This window comes from Crinia signifera, chromosome 2 (assembly GCF_055691185.1).
Source record: "Crinia signifera chromosome 2, ASM5569118v1, whole genome shotgun sequence".
Taxonomy (NCBI): Eukaryota; Metazoa; Chordata; class Amphibia; order Anura; family Myobatrachidae; genus Crinia; species Crinia signifera.
The window spans coordinates 355806525-355828549 of NC_139218.1; the positions used below are offsets into that span (position 1 = coordinate 355806525).

General features: G+C 46.4%; 1 protein-coding gene across 3 annotated transcripts in view; it reads right to left on the reverse strand.

Moving 5' to 3' along the window:
- The window catches only part of RXFP2 (relaxin family peptide receptor 2), a 207492-nt gene that overhangs the window by 60584 nt on the left and 124883 nt on the right, over window positions 1–22025 (reverse strand). The window lies entirely within an intron of this gene.

The window sequence follows — 22025 nt, forward strand, 5'->3', positions numbered from 1 at the left end:
TATACTTTCCCTGAGTAACAGCCCTTGTCTAAAGTTGATTGCGGAGTTGATTGCAAACCAAAAACAATATAAAAAATGGTCAAACAGTACTTTATACTGCAATATTTCCAGCTTATTTTACTGTAACATCGAAATAAAATGCCACTTGTGAGATGTATTGTAAAACCTACATATAGTATACAAGGACATGGCTGTGGCTGACCGGACTGCCTCCTCCAGGAGGGGGCAGCTAGAAAGACGAATGGCTGGAAACCAGCCATTTCTTTGAGAAGTACAAAAATATTCCATCAACTGACAATGACAGTGGTAACCAGGAAAGTAAAGGGAATCAGATGGATTCAAAGGCAAAGTGTAACATTTACATATAGAAGTAACATTGTAAATCACTGTAAAATCATTCGAGACATTATTCACAAGATGGTAGGTGTGTAGGGTGCATAAGCAAGGAGTTTACACTACATTATGATTCCAAACTAGAGTAAGGTTTACTGAAAATAACAGGATACGTTTGGTAAAAGACAATCAGCAGTCAATTCAATTAGGTATCAATCTCCCTTGGTCTAAGTACTGTACAGCTTTGTGAAGCTCCAATAACACAATTATAGACTTTCCACTTTTGTTTTGTTGACATGTGTCAACAGGTGGTATTTCATGCCCTATTATCCAATAGGGCATGTAGGGAGGATAGAATAGTTGCCTGAAGCATGACAAGCACAGCGAGCTATGCAAGGGGAAGCAGTGCACTTTTTCTGTGCCCATGTCCATTGTGTCAACATTCGGGACAAACAATGTGAGAAACCCATGTCAACCTTTTGACTGTCGACCTTCCCAATGTCGACCTAGTGCTTGTGTCAACCTTTTGACCCCATCGACCTTAGTCATGTTGACCTTTTTCAGGTGTTGACCTAAGGCCAGTTGACCTTTAGTGGTCGACCCAATGTATGTGGACCTTAACAGTGTCGACGCAATGACCCATACCTCTTCTAAAGATTGTCCACAAATCTGCTTCGATCCATCGCCCCCTTTGGTGATAATGTGCAGTACACAGTATATAATATTCAATGAATAGTTAATATTCATTTGATAAAAATGTTTCATAACAATTTGGCAATGCAATTAAATCTCATCTCATCACATATTAATTTATTCAGCTTACTGTATAATAAATCTACACAGAATAATATATGTACACCCAAGTATTTATATAAACATTACTTCTGAGTCTAGTTATGGAAATGTTGGTCAATATTTGTGACTGGTTATATACTGGTTTATATATTGGTTTGGAAAATGAATAAAGATATTACTTATTAATAAGGTACAATTTTAATTTAGAATAAATATCTTAGGAGATAGATAAGAAATGTACTACAAATGGAGCATGTTTCTGGAGAGCTGGATGCCGGATCAACCACCTGGATAATAGGATTAGCTTCCTCACATTACTAATCTCTGCATGCTTAAACAACAGAAATATTAGGACAGGAGGTTATGTATAATGAAGAGCAGAGTCTAGGGTCCGACCATGCCAAACGTTCTACAAATACATCATACAGTACGTATTGTTCATTGTTACCCATACTCAATCGTATACCAATGAAGAGTTCTTTATACAGTGCTCATACCTCCCAAATGCAGAGGTCAATTGTATAAGGTCACGATACCCTGGCTGGCGAAAACACGCCGGCCGGGTCTTAATATATTTGAAAATGCGGTGAAACCTCTGAAAACAGGGTTTTTACCGCATTTTTACCTTAGTACATCCTGCCTTTAAAGCTTGATACATCCGACCCTAACAGCAGATAATAGGCCACTAAGCTTCAAAAGTGATAAAATGTAGAGTGATAAACAGCCAGCCAATCAGCTCCTACCTGCCATGTCACAGACTGTGTTTGAAAAATGTCAGGCAGGAGCTAATTGGTTGGTCGGTTATCAATCTCCATTGTATCACTTTTGAAGCTTATACCCCTTTCCCACTGCAGCTCTTAAACAGTATATTGCCTTTTTTTAGCCTTTTTAAACGGGTAGAGCTGCAGTGGGAAAGCTCCAGGTTGCTTTACCCGTTTAACAAATGCCCTTATTTGTTAAACGGGTACAAAGCAGTGTTTTACCCGTTTAAGAGACGTTTTTTTGCCAGTGGCAAAGGCTCGTAAACGGTATTTAGTAATAATAAAGGTTAAGAACATGATTGGCCTGTGGGCAAGAAAAGTCCATTCTATATGACAGCCCATGTTTAAACGGGTTGCTTTGTGGTTTAAACGTGTACAATGTGAATGTGACAAAGGCCCTTATTCTGATCGGTGCGGCCGGATCCGAATATGTGGCCAGCACCGTGCGTCCTAAACCCCGCCTTCCATACGGATCGCCAACTCCGTCCGAACGCGGTAAGAAGCTGTTCGAACGGACCGCACGTGTATTTCTCATAAATACACCTCCTCCATCTCAGGGAACCTCCCCCATCATTCGATGGTCGCAGACCATCGAATGCAGGACCGAGTGGCCAGGCAGCTCCCGCAACCTCAGACCACACGGGCATTTCTCCGTGCAAAAGCAGGGATCTGGGCGGGCAGCTGACATCCGGCAATGTCATATGTCCGCCCCCTACACGTGCGTCACGGCCGCATTACCATACGTACGCCCAGCTTTTGCATGGGAATGCCCATGAAATGCGGGGTGTAAACATATGGTAATGAGCCTAAACAGCCCTTCACACACCTCTCCACCCCCTGTTCGTAGTGTACACATTTCATGCGGAATGTGGCCGTGCGTCCCGCTCGCACATGCGCAGAGACGCCTCTGCACATGCGCAGACACAAAACATCGGCGGCACGAACGCACGCGGATATTACCGCACCAACCAGAATAAGGGCCAAAAACTGTATTTAAACGGCAATTTACCGTTTAAGAGCTGCAGTGGGAAAGGGTCTTTAATACATATGAATCTATTAACACCAAACTCCACAGGACAGCAATAATGATATACTACCTAAATACTATTATTATCCTTTGTTTAGATGGTGCCACAAGGGTTCCGCAGCCCCCAATTACACAGTACATAAATTAATAAGTTAAACCGCGATTTACAGTTGAATACAATAGAAGTTCAGGGTACATAACCATAGCCTCATTCACAGAGGGCACTGACATACAGTAAGCATCAGCGTGGCAGAAAACTGCAGGATTTGGGGCCATCAAAGGTGGTTTAAGAGAAGGAAAAGCGTATGAGGGAAGAGGGCCCTGCTCGTTAGAGTTTACATTCTATAGTGTGTAGAAAATAATATCCATATTCATAAAAATACAACTGCATACGTTCTTATTAAACTGACTGTTAACCTGATATAAAAATGCATGCTAGAAAGGTCAATATGTATCAGCCCATCTGACCCAGGGCTAAATGATCCACATTAAATGGATCCTCAATGGTAATTTTAAAGTTCAAACGCACTAACTGGAAATCATAATGGCAGGGCTGTAATGAGAATTATGTTAATTTACTGGTTATAGAAAGTTTCGATTCCAATTTACCAGAATATTAGCCAGAAGTGTAATATTAATAAATTTCGTCTGCACACACTTCTAAACGCCCTTTAAATTTCAGGCAATGGAGGGTCATACCTGTATGTAAAACATTACAGTGATGTACTGTATAAGCAGCCAACAGAATAACAAGCTGTGGTCAAACGGAATAGTTCTCTGTACAAATGAAATGAGGCTGTAGTGAATCCACACTCTCCAGGAAATGGGGTCAATGTTATCTACGGATGGTAGGGGTGACAGCAAACTCTTATCAGACACAGGATGCCAAGAGTATAAGGCCTACAAAAAGTCATACAGGAGGTAAAAGCTAAACAAGCCTGTTATAGTCCAATGGTGAAAGATAATTGAAAATGAAAATGAACTTGCATCTCGTTTCATTGCGCAAGACAATTTCATCAGAGGAGAAAGAAAGCATTTTTTTTAATCATTTGAGTAGAAGGTCATGTTGATTATAAGTTATCCCACTTGAATACTTCTGTGCAAAAAGGAGATGATCAATCAATCAAAAATAGTCATTACTTTCTCTAGGTCAGTGGTTCTCAAACTCGGTCCTCAGGACCCCACACAGTTCATGTTTTCCAGGTTACTCGGCAGGTGCACAGGTGCACTAATTACTCACTGACACATTTTAAAAGATCCACAGGTCGAGCTAATTATTTAATTTGCAATTCTGTGTGGAGACCTGCAAAACATGCACTGTGTAGCACCGAGTTTGAGAACCTGTGCTCTAGGTCCATGTGAAGACCAGATTCCATCAAAATGTTTTCTAGTACTTTTAACCTGCTTGAAGAGGCATTTCGGTAATCTGCAGAAGGGTTTACGTTCCCAAAGGCATAAGATCACCACTCATTAGAATGTAAGCTTTCGTGAGCAGTGCCCTTTACCCTCATGTGCCCTTCCTTCTCTAAGGTAAACCATCTTCTTCCCTATATACAACAAAGGGGCATGACTACACTAATACATTACACTTCCAATGTAGGGGCAGTACGGATGGTGTAATGGTTAGCGTTACTGCCTCACAGTGCCGAGGTCATGGGTTCGATTCCCACCATGGCTCTAACTGTGCGGTGTTTGTATATTCTCCCCTTGCTTGCGTGGGGGGGATTTCCTCCCACATTCCAAAAACATCCTGGTAGGTTATTTGGCTCATAACAAAATTACCATAGAATGAATGTGTGTGCGTGTACATGTGGTAGGGAATATAGATTGTAAGCTCCACTGGGGCAGGGACTGATGTGAATGTTCACATATTCTCTGTACAGCGCTGCGGAATATGTGTGCGCTATATAAGAAACTGTTAATAAATAAAATAAATCCATGTACACATATAGAATAAAAATATCGAATTAAATATGCGTATAATATTGCAAACAGATATCCCATTATATTGAATTGATACAAGTTATTGGTATAGTCATCCAATTAGAAAAATGTCCAACCGAAGGCACTTTTAACTAGTAAGTAATAAATTAAACCAGGACTGTAATGAATGCACAGGTTCTGTGGCTTCCTGACTTCAAGCCTGCATTTCACCTGGTTTTAATCAGCCACAGGACCTGTGTAATTTCGTGATCATCCTAGTGTTAAGGAATAGCATGGTAAGCCTATGAAGCCAGAATGACAGTCTGCAATGTGCTGGAAAATGATTACCAGCCAAATACATAAAGTCTCATTTTTGTGAAAATGGAATTCAGCTAAATATAGGGATGGTTATGGAATTTATTTTTGCAATTGTAATAAGTTCATGATGACAGTGGAACCTCACTGACATGTGAGCAGAAGCAGCCAAAGAGAAGCTGGAGCATCTTGTGAAATGTTTTGCTCTTCCAGGAGAGGAGATCATGACAGCAATAGATAAGACATTCTGTATTTGTGTCTTCATTAGAACGTTATTTAGCTTTCAAGTAATACAAAAGAAAAAAGTACTGTAGTCGAAAGTCACAGCTTGGTCCTTTACAGGAAATACTTACACTGGAAGGGGTACATTTACGGTTACGGCTAGTTCCTCTGCACTGAATGTACTGTAGTTTGGATCACATGACCAGTGGGACATACCATGTGGCAGTGGTGGCAGCAGCAGGGACGGTGGAACAATTTCTTTATCTACGCCACCATCTATTCATTCTAGTAATGGGTAGCGAGCGAAGGGGAGCAAACTACCAGGACCAAGGCATGGCAAGCGAAGCGGAGCAAACCACTGGGACCGCAGCATTGTGAGATAAGTGAAGCAAGCCACTGGGGCAAAAAACAAAAGCATGGCAAGTAAAGCGGAGCAAGCCACGAGGACCGAAGCATGTGTCCTCTTGCCTACTTTCATGCTCCCCCTGCCCTGCCGGGTGATATGGTATGTCCCGTCATTTAATGAGGAGGACATAGATCCAACTAGGGTGGCCAATCCTGGGATAGATGGTATCCCAGGATTTGGCACCAAATTGCCAGGGTTTCAAACCCGGGATTGGAGTTTCAAATCCCGGGATTTCGGGATTAGACTGCGCATGTGCAGTCTAATGTCAGCATCCGCTCAGATGCTGCCGGCTGTACCCTTTCCCCGGCGTGCCGCTCTGTGCCATCACCATCACGGTCAAAGGTGGCATTTTTTTAAATTAGAGAGGCCAATTTTGGGATTCTGGGATTGAGCATTTTTCAATCCAAAATTCCGGGATTGAAAAATTGCCCCAGGATTGGCTTCCCTAGACAACTGTAAATGTAATAAATAAATACATTGAATACCTTTTTTTAAAATTAAGAGGTTTTGTTGCCCCTAACAACCAATCAGATTCTGTCTATCAATGTCTCTCTTGCATCCTAGAAAAAAATACACAGAATCTAATTGGTTGCTATGGACACATACCCTCCAACATGACCCATCCCATTAGGTACAAAATGCTCTGTTCCTGGACTTCCCTGCCAGTGACAGTTACAGATGTGAGCCTACAGCACAGTCCAATATTCAAAGAGGGGGGGTCACATCAACTCTCAGTGATGTTTGGGATGGCAGCTGGTGTGGCTCCCCTTTTTGAATATTGGACTGTGCTGCAGGCTCACATCTGTAACTGCCACTGGCAGGGAAGTCCAGGACCAGAGCATTTTGTACCTAATGGAATGGGTCATGTTGGAGGGTATGTGGACATCATCTCTTTTCATTTTTGGAAGCTTTAGTAAATTTACCCTGAAGAGTTAATAAAGAGTGTGGAGGAGGTTACCCAAGGATGAATGACAGTATCCTAACACTTAGCATTTGCCTTTTATTTTACTTGTATACAGCTGATGCCTCCAAAAGCTTTTTAGTATATCTAAAAAAATGTGCTGTCCAGGCATGGGCTGTCCCTCAGTAGTGCTGGCAACATTTTTTTTATAGATTACATCTCCTCCTCTCTTAAAGCACTGGGATGGGCGGTGCTCCTCAGAGGGTGATGTATCAGAGTTGGCAGGGGTGGAGTCGAGGGGGCAATATGTGGGTGTGGCAAGAGGGACACATCATAGTAGCCACGCCCCTGCTATCTTATGCAGAGATTTCTGGCATTATAATGCTGGGAGGCTTGGCTTATTATGAATTTTGCCATCTACTTTACTCGCAGAGTGGGCATCTGGGTTCTAGGGGTACATACGGTAGGTTGTGAGAATTACCTACCCTTCTGCGGGGTAGCAGGGTGGGGGTGGAGGGCATGGGTGGTGATCACTCCCCTCCTCAACATCACACAGGGGGAGAGATGTACTAAGCCTTGAAAAGTGATAAAATGGAGAGTGATAAACCAGCAACCACCAACCAATGAGGTCCTACCTGCCACTTTTCAAACCCAGCCTTTGCCATGACAATTAGGAGCTGATTGGCTGGTGGTTTATCACTCTCCATTTTATCACGGGAATCTTCCCTGTAAGGTCTATGGGCAATCTACCCCTGCTGTGGACTGATTTTCCCCAGGGTCTTACTGTCTCAGCTGCAATGGGGAATGAGGGGGGCCAGCAGGACCTGCTCCTCCTCCATCTCGGTACCACTGATTGTGTGTGGTTTCCCAATCAATGGTACCTAAATAACATCATTGCTATTAGTATTATGATTTTACATACTGTATATACATACCTCCAACTTTCTCAATCCCTGCAGCGGGATTCCAGGCAAGGGGCATAACCTATCTGAAAGATTCGTGCCTTGATTACATCATTCATGAGGCATGGCCAGCACTTTGTGAGCTGCTGGCCATGCCCTCAGCCCCTCTGACTTACTGAATAGATGCTGCGCGCATGAACACAGCATCTTTTTCCCGCTTCTCTGCTGAGCAGGGCAGCGGCAAGTAGGGGGGACTCCCAACTGTCTCTCCACCGCAAGACACTGCCGGCCCTGGGTGGGACATGGGACTGTCCCCCAAAAAGGGACATTTTATGAAAAACTGGACAGTTGGCAGGCACTATAAAGGAACTGTCAAAAACCCTTTTTACTGCAAGAATGGAATCTAGGACACGCGGGCACGAGTTTAGATTAGAAGAAAGAAGATTTCGTTCCCTTAGAAATGGGAAAACTGTGGAACTCTCTTCCTGGAGAAGTGTTGTCGGCAGGGATTCAGTATGAAATCCCGACGCCGGAATCCCGACCGCCGAAATCCCGACAAGGGGGGGACGTGGATCGCCCCCCCTTGCGGGCTCGCTGCGCTTGCCACGCAGCGGGCCCGGTGCCTCGCTACGCTCGGCACACTAATTTATTCTCCCTCCAGGGGTGTCGTGGACACCCACGGAGGGAGAAAGTGTCGGGATTTCGGCGGTCGGGATTCCGGCGTCGGGATTCTGAACGCCGGGATCCCGACCGCCGGGATTTTAACTGCATCCCGTCGGCAGACACAATAAATACATTTTAAATAAGGTTGAACAAGCATTTATTGGTTAAAAACATCCAAGGGTACAAATAAGAATCGTAGGGCCAGATGCACTAAGCTTTAAAAGTGATAAAATGGAGAGTGGTAAACAGCCAGCCAATCAGCTCCTACCTGCCATTTCACAGACTGTGTTTGAAAAATGTCAGGCAGGAGCTGATTGGATGGTTGTTTATCACTCTCCATTTTACCACTTTTGAAGCTTAGTGCAATTGGCCCATAATCTGTCTTTAAAAATGTCAGAAAATACTATATAACAAGGAATAAACTATTAAAACCTAGGTTGAACTCGATGGACGCAAGTCTTTATTCAGCCTTATCTACTATGTAACTATGTAACATAGCTTTTCTGGTCCCAAAGGCAAGGCCATGGCAAAAAAGGGATGGCCTCTTTTTCTGGGATTGGCCAGGCCAAGGAATGTGCTGCGAGGTGAAGTTTCCTTGGCCTACCAAGCCGAGCTATGACAGGCAGCCCGAAGTAATGTTAAACTTGCTCAAGCTGCAGTTGCAGGAGGACACCGCAACCGATGATTTGATACAGTATGATTGCAAATGCAGGCAGTGGATGGTATACGCCTCCTACACATCCTCCTGCTTTTGCATTACTTAAGGATTGCATATGCTAAACTGCTGCTGCGAGCAGCATATCATATGCTGTAATTACTGAATCAGGCCCTGTGTTCAATTATGCATCAGACTTTAACTATTATCTGTCCTACTCAAGGTTTTAACTAGTAATGTGCAAGTAATGTCACCTGGGGGCACCTAACCAGCATCCTGCAAAGCCAACCCAAAGTAACCTTATGATGTGCTTGGCAATGCTCTTCTTCCTGTACCAATGGCCATGCCCACTTGGCGTGACATCACTAAATCATACTGTGCGAGGGGACAAGACTGGCACAGGGTAAGATCAGAAGACTGAACCTTTGCAAAATATCCTGTTCTTCATCTCAACCTGATTTCACAATGTGACACTTTGATCTCTCTCATCTTTATGCATAAGTACAATAATCACCTTATTAACCTCGCCTTGTGAATGGTTAGCCGGCACCACCCATTCGCAGATGCATTCCCAAGGCTTGCGAATGGATGTTTTACATGATCTATTCACATGCCAGTGGGAACCTCCCCCATCTTTCTATGTTTGCCAACCATCGAATGATGACGAATGCAAACGCATATGTAAGGGTGGTCCAGACCACACATACATATTAGAGATGTGCAGACTCGGATTCCAGAGATCCGAGCCCCCACGGACGTCATCATTCCGAGCCCGGTTCCGAGCAGCGCTCCGAGATTCCCGCCTGACTCGGGTCCGTCCGCAGGGTCAGAACGTCATCTCCCAGAGCCGGATTTCGCGAGGCTTTAAATAGCGGCTGCTGCACCCGCCATCTTCACTCCAGTCTAGCAGTGGGTTGGGAGAGGGTGTGTTGGTGCTGCTGCTGGGGCTTAAACTTGAGCTTGAGCTTGACCTTGAACGCAATATTTTTTATTCGCTGGGGCTGTCTCTCAGTGCTGCTGTATAGTCTAACTGTGTACTAGTAGTACTACTGTCTCCTCTGTGCGGTCTCTGGTGTGCCGTGCTGTAATTATTTTATTTGCTGGGGCTGTCTCCCTCAGTGCTGCTGTGTATCTGTTCTCCTCTCTGCTTAGGGTGGGCTCTCCCTAGCAAGGTGGACAGTCTAACTGTGTACCTGTAGTACTACTGTCTCCTCTGTGCTGGGGCCTTTCTCTGGTGCTGTGCTGTAATATATATTATATGAATAATTAATTATATTACAATATATATAGTCCACTGGTGCTGCCTGCACTGAATCTGCCAGTATTATTTAGTTACTCAGTCCACTGTTGCCACTGGCAGTGCTACTGCCTACCTAGTGTATCTACCTAGTACATACTAGGCTGCTATATCTAATTTAATTTAAAAATAATACTTTTGCTGTGTTGGACTGTAAAAAATAATTCCATGCTGCTGGTGCACTGACGTGTGCCACTGAGTGCCACTGCCAAGCAGTACCTAATAATAAATTAATTATTATAAATTCTGCTGGTGCACAATACTAGTATTGCTGACGTATCTACCTGTCTTGTGCCTAGTACTGTCTTATCTACCTGTCTGGTGCCTAGTACTGCCATATCTACCGTCTGTTCTGGGGCTCACTGCCTAATACTGGCGTATCTACCTGTCTGGTCTGGGGCTCACTGCCTAATACTGCCGTATCTACCTGTTTGGTCTAGGGCCCACTGCCTAATACTGCCGTATCTACCTGTCTGGTCTGGTGCTCACTGCCTAATACTGCCGTTTCTACCGTCTGTTTTGGAGCTCACTGCCTAATACTGCCATACCTACTGTCTGGTCTGGGGCCCACTGCCTAATACTGCCGTATCTACCTGTCTGGTCTGGTGCTCACTGCCTAATACTGCCGTTTCTACCGTCTGTTTTGGAGCTCACTGCCTAATACTGCCATATCTACCGTCTGGTCTGGGGCCCACTGCCTAATACTGCCGTATCTACCTGTCTGGTCTGGTGTTTGTGCCGCACACTTGTGTGGCTTAGCATAGTTATCCAGCTACCTCGGTGCAACCTTTTGCCCTAAAAACAATATTGTGAGGTGTGAGGTGTTCAGAATAGACTGGAAATGAGTGGAAATGAATGTTATTGAGGTTAATATAGCGTAGGAGCAAAAAAAAAAAAAAAAATTCTGCGATTTTTGCAGTTTTTATGCTTTTTTAACCAAAAAAATCAGAACCCAAAACCCCAAAAATCCAAACATAAAACACTTAGGAGGTGTTTTGCCAAAACCCATTAGAACCCAAAACCTCAAGGTAATCAGAACCCAAAACCGAAAAGTGGCCGGTGCACATCCCGGTACTCTTTACTTAGTTGGGCGCCCGTCGCGGTCATCGCGGGTACATTTATGTCTGGCCGCGACGCGACCGACGCGATGCCCGCGATTTCCCATTGAAACCCATGTTAAACATGGAAATCGTGTCGGTCGCGTCGCGGCCGGCCATAAATGTACCCGCGATGCCCGCGACGCGATGCTCCCGATTTCCCATAGGAATCAATGTTAAAAGGCGCGATGGACCCGATTTTACTGTTAAATGGCTCAATGGACCCGATTTGGCCATAGGAATCAATGTTAAATGGGCCACAGAGCCCATTAACCCTTAAATGTCCCCCCCAATTTTTAACGCCACCCCACGATCCACGCCAACCCGAAGCGTGGCGAGCGCAGCGAGCCCGCGAGGGGTGGCGGTACGCGTCCTCCGACCTTTTCATGCCCTACTATCCACTAGGGCGTGGAGTGAGAATATAATAGTGTGGCAAGCGGGCTTCACAGGTGTCGGCGTCGCCACGGACACCTGTGAAGCCCGCGAGGGGACGCGTCTACCTGTGAAGGTATCCGCGTCCCCTCGCGGGGCTCGCTGCGCTCGCCACGCTTCGGGCTCGGTGGCTCGCTGCACTCGCCACACTATTATATTCTCACTCCACGCCCTAGTGGATAGTAGGGCATGAAAAGGTCGGAGGACGCGTACCGCAGCCCCTCGCGGGCTCGCTGCGCTCGCCACGCTTCGGGTTGGCGTGGATCGTGGGGTGGCGTTAAAAATTGGGGGGGACATTTAAGGGTTAATTCTGACTATTTGGGCTCTGTGGCCCATTTAACATTGATTCCTATGGCCAAATCGGGTCCATTGAGGCATTTAACAGTAAAATCGCGGTCAATCAGCCTTTTTAACATTGTTCCCTATGGGAAAATCGCGGTCATCGCGGTCATCGCGGGCATCCCGATTTACCCGCGATGCCCGCGATGACCGCGATGACCGCGATTTTTACCCCCGACGACCGCGATTTCAATCGCTGGCGCCCATCTAAGTAAAGAGTACCCACATCCCTAATACATATGCATGTAAAATTGCAGGGAATTATGTGGGCAGCTGACATCCGGTTATGTCAGCTGTCCGCCCCCCCCCCCCCCGAATGTGCGTCACGGACACATAAGCATGTGTACGCCCAGTGTTTTCTTGGGAATGCCCATGAAACACTGGGCGTTCACATATGCTAATGGCCAAGGCCGGCACTCAACCCCCCGCGCGCATATACTCATGCGCAGAAGTGCTGCTGCGCATACGTAAAACATCGGTCCCCATACAAATTCGTGGCCAAGCGAGTCATCCAGAATAAGGGCCATGGGCCAGATATACTAAGCTTCAGAAAGTGATAAAATGGAGAGTGATAAACAGCCAGCCAATCACCTACCAACTGCCATATCACAGACTGGGTTTGAAAAATGAGGTAGGAGCTGATTGGCTGGTTGTTTATCACTCTCCAAGTTAACACTTTTTGAAGCTTGATACTGTACTTCTGGGCCCATAGTACATATAAAATGGAATATGCTGGACGAATGCAGGCCAATGATGGAACGCTACAGTATAATTCATGAGTTGAGATTAGCCCAGCATCTCATTTTCTACCTCTATCTTAGAGCTGATTTATTATCAGCACTGTGACCTTCCCAAAGTGTGATATGAATAGAGGGTACTGTTTACCTAGAACGGCGCCCACGATTTAGATCTTAGGCATCGCAAGGTAAAAAATCAACCTCAAAATCAAAATCAACCTCAAAATCAATCAGCGAGGCGAGCCCCGCGAGGGGACGCGGATACCTTTACAGGTATCCGCGTCCCCTCGCGGGCTTCACAGGTATCCAGCTACGCTCGCCACACTTCGGGCTCAGTGGCTCGCTGCGCTCGCCACACTTTCTATTCTCAACTCCACGCCGACTTGGATAGTGGGGGTATGAAAAGGTCGGAGGACGCGTACCGCCGCCCCTCGCGTACCGCCGCGCCTCGCTGGCGCACTGCGCTCGCCACGCTTCGGGTTGACGTTGATCGTGGGGTGGCGTTAACAATTGGGGGGGCCATTTCACACTACAGGGTGGCTATTTGGGGTCTGTTGGCCATTTAACATTGTTCCCTATGTAAAATCGGGTCAATTGGGCCATTTAACATTGTTCCCTAGTAAAATCGCGGTAATCGCGTCGGTCGCATCGCATGCGATTTTTTTGGCCGCATGCGATGCAACGACGCGATTTACATTTTAACATGCATTTCTATGTAAGATCGCAGGCATCGCATCGGTCGCATCGCATGCCATTATAATGGCATGCGATGTACATGTGATGCCCGCGATGGGCGCCGTTCTAGGTAAACAGTACCGAATAGAGACCTGCTAAAAGAAATCAACACTATAGGGAACACTAGCATTGGGTCAGGGTATCCTGGATAGTTTAATACATAAAAGAAAGTACAGTCTGTATTAGTCTTTTGAACAACAGCTTGCGCATGAAAGGAGGATGTGCAGCATTATAGCTGGCACAGTATAACGCACTGTTATTTTTATATTACGTGCCAGCAGGAGAATGGTGACATTTAGCTGTTACACAAATTAAGAGACAGATATGCAACATGGGGCGATTTGTAATAGGGTGTGAATTTTAGACATGTGTTAAACTCGCATCAAATCGCTTGGCTAAAAATTGCATATTTTTTGATAAACTCGAAGATGTAATAGGGTGTACGATTTTTAAGTCAAATGGGGTTATTCAAGTCCATTCGGTCCTCTGTGCATTCGCACGGAGGACCGATGGTGTCCGTCTGTTTCTGCGCATGTGCAGACGTAGGGTTTTTCGCACCCATGACGGCATGCTAGGGGGCGGAGATGGGCAGGGGGCACCCAACATTCCATGGCCGTCCCCATGAGAACGCTGGGTGTTCTCATGGTAATGAGGCAGTGACGTATATCTGTGCCAGCGTGCACGCATATGCAAGTGATTTAAAAGTCACTTTTATATGCGTGCACGCACCACAGCTTTCGATGGTCGCCGAGGCATACAAATGGGTGTGTATGCAAAACATCCATTCGCAGCCTGTGCGGGCGAATCCGCACTGAGAGCGGGGGGGGGGGGCATTCATTCGCCAGGAGGTGGACTTGTGAATCAACCAGAATAACCCCCAAAGTCCGGATTCACATTCGATTTGGTGCAATTTTTAATAAGGAAAAAGTGTGATTTTGAGTCTTGTGCGATTTTTAGTACTGATAATGTGCCATTTATTAGACATGAAAGTGTACAGTATTTTGTAAAAAAAAAAAAAAAAAACGCACGGGGTCCCCCCTCCTGAAAATTACCAGCCCCAGGCTCATTGAACCGTTCCTATTTTAAAAATTACAGGGGAAAAAATGTGTAGATCTCCCCCATATTTCAGAAAGCAGCACCAGGCTCTTGGACAGATCCGGGTTTCAAAAATACTGGGAACAAAAAACTGCGGGAAGCGGGCGGGCAGCTGACATCCGCTGACGTCAGCTGCCTGCCCCCCGCACCCGTGTCACGGGCGAATTTCCATGGGAATGCCCAGCGTTTGTTTGTGGGAACGCCCAGTGGAACACTGGGTGTTACCATGTGCATGATGATGGCCCATTGCCCCACGCCCCCCTCCGCACTGCTGTCTGCGGGCGCCCAGCGAATAATCAATTTGTCGTGCCCGCTCACACACAGAGGCTGCACATGCGCATAAATGAATGACTGGCTGCGTGTGACTTGTCTGCTGCCAGCTGTGACTGGGGGACGGACGTAGAGAAGGAGCAACCACTGCACAGCTCACCCCCCGGGTAAACTGGGATAAACTCTTTGAAGAGGCCACTGGGTGTGGTCTCACAAGAAAGGGGCGTGGCCACTCAATATTACTCCAAGTGTCGTAAGGTCATGTCATAACTGCCATGTTACAGGCTGTGTTTGAAAAAAGTCAGTACGGAGCCGATTGGCTGGACATTTATCTTTCTTTATCACCCTTGCATTTATCTCTTGTTAAGGCTTAATACATCTGCCCCAATGTGTTTTACTTACAGGAATACAGTAAGATGCATATATCTTTTATTAATATACTGTATAATGTATTTAAGTGTTTGTGTGTAGCCAATTATTGCAATAATGCTATCAAAAAACTGTAGAGACACATAAAAAATTAAATAAATTTAGATAATTTTTTTAATAATCAAAACAGCAATTATAATTTCATTATAAATAAATCCAGATGAAATCCACTCAATTTCACATTGCCCTAGATGACCTTAGGCCTATAATAACTTTTTGTTAATTCAATCCGTTTTAGTTTATCAGGAGTATTAGTATTCATTTTCTTAGTAAAATGACAGCAAATCTCCTGAGTAACAGGACCTTCTTTATCAGCCTAATATGCTCCTGTATCCATCGTTTAACTGATCTCCTAGTACAGGGGTGGCCAACCAGTCAGAGGTAAAGAGCCGAAAAATATCGGTAGTCAAGCTAAAGAGCCGACATCATGCGCGCGCCGAAGGCGCATGCACCAAAAAAGGGGCGTAGTCTATTTTGACCCCTTGGGTGGGTGTGATACAAATATGCCTCCAATAGTGCAGTGCCATATATCCTGATAAAAAAAGCCCCCAATTCATACTGTACCTCCCAACTGTACTGATGCATACAACCCAACTTTGGAGCTGGCAGAAGAAGGATGCATGCACAAAACCTAGACGTGCTTCTGGATTTTGGAGATGTGGCCTTACGGCTAGGCGGTGGCCTATGCTTTCTGGACTCCATGCCCAGTGGCGTAACTACTGTAAGGCAGCCCCAGCAGTTGCTTGGGGGAGCAAGCCGCAGCGGGGTCTGTGTGGGCGCCGGCACCCGCTCGATGCACCAACATGCTGCTGCCTGCCGCTGCCCACTGGCTGAGCATCGGAGGCGAGTCAGCCGCAGCGCGGGTGCGGCCATAGCAGAGACGACAAATCCCCCCACTGATTCAATTGACTGCACACAGAGCCGGCTATTGGCTACTGTGTACAGGATGGGCGGGCGGATGGGCATGCTAGGGTGGCCTGGGATGCATCGGAGCCAAGGGAAGCAGCAGTGTATGCTGGTCTCTCTTCCTCTCTCCTGCTTCAGCTTCTCCGTTATGCGTGTGACGCCATCACGTCACACGCTGGAGAAACACGCTGGAGAGGAGCCCGGGGGGCGGGGCACAAACTTTTTGGCATGGGGGAGCAAAATTTATAGTTATGACACTGTCCATGCCACTTTCAGCGCTGTGGGGGCAAGGCCAGCGCTATGTGAGCTGCTGGCCATGTCTCCAGCCCTTATGCCTGCCTGAGTAAACACTGTGCTCATGGACACAGAGTCTATTACCCACTGCTCTGCTGACAGCAACCGGCAGTGGGGGGCTCCAATCTGCCCCCTCCACCGCGGGACCGATCCCAAAAAACGGTTGGGAGATATACTGATGTTTGCGGGATTCCCTTTTTTCTACTGTCCCATCTGCAAACAGTAGTGTCCTGCATTTTGTTTGTGTGTGTGTGTGTGTGTAGGGGGCAGTTGGGAGTGCCCTTGTCACTCCTTGCTCTGCTTAGTGAATAGACTCTGCGTGTAGTGAATAGACTCTGTGACTATTTACAGCAGACAGAGGGTCTGGGAAAATGTTTCTGACGTGATATTTGATTACAGGTCTGATTATATTGAACACAAACTAACTAGTGTTGGATTGGGTTATTGACCCACTGGGGGAATGCAGTTTACATACTGTACATAAAGAGTACGGTCAACCACCATTTATAAATTAGGTATAGTAAAAATGTATAGTTAATGCAATATAATCTAGTAGATTATGCACTGTAGTTATGCACTGTAGTGAATAAACCAGTCCCCCTTAATAGAGGGTCAGTGGCGTAAGTTCATCCCAGGTGCCCGGAGACAAGATGAATGGGTACTTGTGTAGTTTCACGGCGCCACTTCCGGCCTACTTCCGGGTGTACGCTCGCCACGAAATATGTCCAAAAAAGTAACTTAACTCCATGCCAACATGGATAGTTCATACCTCCACTATCCATGTTGGCATGGAGTTGATTTTAAATAGCGCGGCGAGCGTAGCGAGCCATCGAGCCCGCAGCGTGGGCGAGCAAAGCGACGTGAAACTACACAAGTACCGATGAATGTTGGTGCCCCCCCATACACACCTTGTTATGTATAATGCAATATGCTACGGTGCCACTGACTTCAGCATATATTCATGGTTTAACTTACTCCCTCGTTCCTTGTTCCTCTACCTCCGTCTGTCACCCCTTCTCCTCACCATCGACTGTTCAACCTTACACCTCTCACTCCATCCACCTCCAAGCCCTGTCGCCCCTGAAAGTCTCACTCCATTCACCTCTTTGTCCTCCTGTTACCACTGCACCTCTTACTCCTTCCTTCCCTGCACCTTTCTGTCCCCCTGCACCTCTCCTTCCGTCTGTTACCCCCCACATCTCCTTTGACCTCTCACCCTACACCTCTCACTCCTTGCACCTCTCTATTGACCTATCACTTCTGCATCTCTCTCTTCCTCCACCTCTCCGTCCCCCTTTCACCATCCTTTTTCTCAGCACTTCTTTCCGTAAGAACTAAATGCAGTACTGACCCCAGATGGATGGGGATCACATGTGGATTGTCAGCTTTAAATGTGTAGTGTACCCTTTGTTGGGGGCGTAACCTGGCTTGGTACGGAGTAGGCAGCACGGTGCTGTAGCTCCCACCGTCCATCCAAAATAAATCCTGTTTCCCTAGTGACAAACTCCCGCTCTTGTGTACCCCTCTACCCCTGGTACCTTTAGCCCTGGTGTCCGGCATGAAGCACAGTAGCGGTGCCTTGCCTACGGGTGCGGCTTGTTGTGTACCCGATCCGCGGCTTGCTGTGGGGACTCTGCTGGGACACCTCCTCTTGCGCTCCTTTGACGTGGGCGGCGGGGAGTTTGTGAGAGCCCAATGTTGATAACTGCTAAGGGAAGTGGAACGGACTGACTTGCAGTAGTAGCTACAGTACTAGCTAGTATTGCTGCAGCTGAATGTGAGCGCCTCAGAGACACATTCATTAGTTATGCAAGGGGCCGGGATCCGCTCATTCAATATGCACTGCGCCGGTCCCCGCTCATTAGGTATGGACGAGACGGGGACCCACATCATGCATATCTAACGAGCGGGGATTGGCGCAGTGTACAATTAGAGCACGATCCTTTGCGCTGGGGCATTTTGTCTTACAGAGTCTGCGGCATCTCTGGTTGGACTCCCAGGAGGCAATGGAGCCAGTGCCCCCTTTAAGTCTGGAGCCCGGCGGCAGATGACTCCATTGCCTCTGGGAGTTCCGCCGTGGTAGAGGGTACACACGGTGAGATATGCACAATTTTTCTATTCGGTTTTGCTTATAGAAGCAAAATCGAATTGAATCCAATGGGCATCAAATGGTCTTTCCACATTTGATGCATATTCGATCCCGATGCATGTGTAGTGTAATAGTGCATACGCAAGGTTCGATTCTGTTTTCGATTCGATTTCGATTAGATTTGGCCTATTCAACCTGTTCTGAAGTTTTTTCTACTCCTCTTTGATTTTCACTATTTTCAATTGGATTTATTATTCAATGTGCATTCAATTTGCACTATTCGTTTTACTATTCGATTTCAATTCGATCTCACATTGTTCCTGATCCTTCAGGCAGGAGATTGAAATTGAATCTGGATCGAATCGAATGCAGCAGTGAACACATTAGATTTGCACTATCTACATTAGATTTGCACTATCTATTATTAGATTTCCATTATCTAGTCTTGCCTACCTAGACTTTTTTCTATTCGTTTTCCACTACACGGGAGTGCGCATTGGGATCGAATCTGCATTGAATGTGCATTCGTTTTCGATTCATTTTCTATTTGATTTTTCTTTTATAAGCAAAATCGAAAAGAAAAACTGTATAGTGCATATGTCACCGTGTGTACCCTCTAGAAATCTAAAAGAAAAATAGCCTTGCCAGGCAAGACCATATAGTAGGAATCAAATCAAAATCTAATCGAATGCCAGATCGAATCGAACGGTATATATATCACAAATATATAAACTCAAAGCGCCAGTGATGTGCAGTGGGCTGCAGCCCCCCCCCCCCCCCCCCGTAAAATCTGAAAATCTGCCACCTTGATCAGCGTTAGTGAAGCTAGATGCAGTCCATGAGACTGCACTGGCTTCACAATTGGAGGGCCTACCTGTCAGTCACCAGCAATAAGGCAGTTCCTTTGGGAGGTGTTTTCTCCTTCCGGGACTGCCAGACTAGGGTCTGATAAGCAGAGAGCTGGCTTCCTGTAGGAATCCACTCCCTAACATACCATGCAGCCCTAGCTGTCTTCTATAGCCTGCAGCCGATGCAGCCCAGAGAAGCCGAGGGTATGTGCACACGCAGTGCTGTTGCTGATACTGCACATGCACATTTACTGACAGCACAAAGAAGTTTAATAGCAAGAAAAATTTAAATATGTAATTTGTCCGGCATGTGACAGGAAAGTAAAAAAGGTACTTGTGGATTCTCACGGCTCCCATCACATGCCATATATAGTGGCATGCGATGGCATGCGATGCGATTTTTACCGATTTTTGCAGTTTAGTCAAAATCGCATGCAATCGCATACGATTTTTCACTGAAAAGCACCCAAATACATTGGAATTAGTATGAAACATGTTCAATGGCCCCCAAATGGCATTTTTGAGGCTGTACCACCCCCACTATCAACGCGAACCCGAAGCGTGGCGAGCGCAGCGAGCCCGCGAGGGGCGGCAGTACGCGTCCTACGACCTTTTCATACCCCCACTATCCACGTCGGCGTGGAGTTGAGAATAGAAAGTGTGGCGAGCGCAGCGAGCCACCGAGCCCGAAGCGTGGCGAGCGCAGGGAGCCCCACGAGGGGACGCGGACACCTGTGAAGCCCGTGAGGGGACGCGGATACCTGTGAAGGTATCCACTGCGCTCGCCACGCTTCGGGCTCGGTGGCTCGCTGCGCTCGCCACACTTTCTATTCTCAACTCCGCGCCGACGTGGATAGTGGGGTTATGAAAAGGTCGTAGGACGCGTACCGCCGCTGCTCGCCACGCTTCGGGTTCGCGTTGATAGTGGGGGTGGTACAGCCTCAAAAATGCCATTTGGGGGCCATTGAACATGTTTCATACTAATTCCAATGCATTTGGGTGCTTTTCAGTGAAAAATCGTATGCAATCGCCATCGTGGGAGCCGTGATAATCCACAAGTACCGTAAAAAAAAGTAATGTTTCCTGGTCTGCAGTCTTATTTCCTTTCACCAGCAAAATCCTAAAGAATGTCATCAAACAAACTATTAATTTATGAGCCAGTTCAAAGTGTTCAACAATAGCATTAAACAAAAAGGGAACGAAAAGTGACAGCTCTAAAACTATTAGCTGTTCTCAACTACCCTGCTGAGAAAATACATGACAGAAAAGAACATTTTCTGCCCACAGAAACCCAGGCATTACACGCATTACACAACGCGGGAGACATAACCCAGTCAGTGTTACATGCACTACACAACGAAAGAGACATTATTTATTTTATACCAGTTATTTATATAGAGCATATATAATTAATTATATATTCCACAGCGCTTTACAGTGAAAAACATTCCCCAGTGGAGCTTACAATCTATATATCCTACCACATGTACACGCATACATTTATTCTATGGTTAAATTGGCACCGTCTTCCCAGCAGCAGCAGCTCCTGGGCATCACATAGACACTGACTTTGTATCTATATTACCCTCCCCATCTCTCACGCCTATCTATGGGGACACTCACCCACCAGCCACCACCGCCTATTTTTACCGACAGGAGCGGCTCCAACTTCTGGGTATCACCCTGCAATGTAGATTTCCTGTTTGTGCTGCTCCCCTAACTTCCAGGCTCTGCGTTCAACCTCACAGTCTGCCTGTATGTCCTGCCGTCAGCTCTCGCACACACAGGGGTTACACACCATACTTCCGGGCACTGCGTTCCACCTCACAGTCTGCCTGTATGTCCTACCGTCAGCTCTCGCACACACAGGAGTTACATACTATACTTCCTGGCTCTGCGTTCAACCTCACAGTCTGCCTGTTTGTCCTGCCGTCAGCTCTTGCACACACAGGGGTTACACACCATACTTCCGGGCTCTGCGTTCCACCTCACAGTCTGCCTGTACATCCTGACGTCAGCTCTCACACACTACCCGTACCTCCGGGTTATGACTTCCAGCGTACTTCCTGGTTTTGCAGTCCACCATACTTTCTGATTCGGTACATCATGCGGCAGCTCCGGGAGAAAAGGGTCCTCTTCCGGGAGTCAGTGAGATGTCTCAAGATTCCGGGAGTCTCACAGACATTCCGGGAGAGTCGGCAACGCTGGGTACAGTGCTGTGTTATATCAGTCTGGGGGTGACCTGCTATGCTATATTCAGTCCATTACAGTGCAGTGCTGTGCTGTAGATATATAGTCAAATAATTTGGAAAAGGGCCATTAGGCCAAATCATTTTTACATTGGCTGCCCTGTGTGTTAGGGCTACGCTCTCTGTGTGTGACATCACAAATAATATTTTACAGGGGCTGTCCTTTGAGCATTGGGTATGCGGTCTGTGACACATTATTTTTTAGGGGCTGCCTGGTGTCTATTGGGTACACTCTCTGTGACACACAATAATTACAGGGGTGCCTATTGTGTAATGGGTACACTCTCTGTGACACACAATAATTA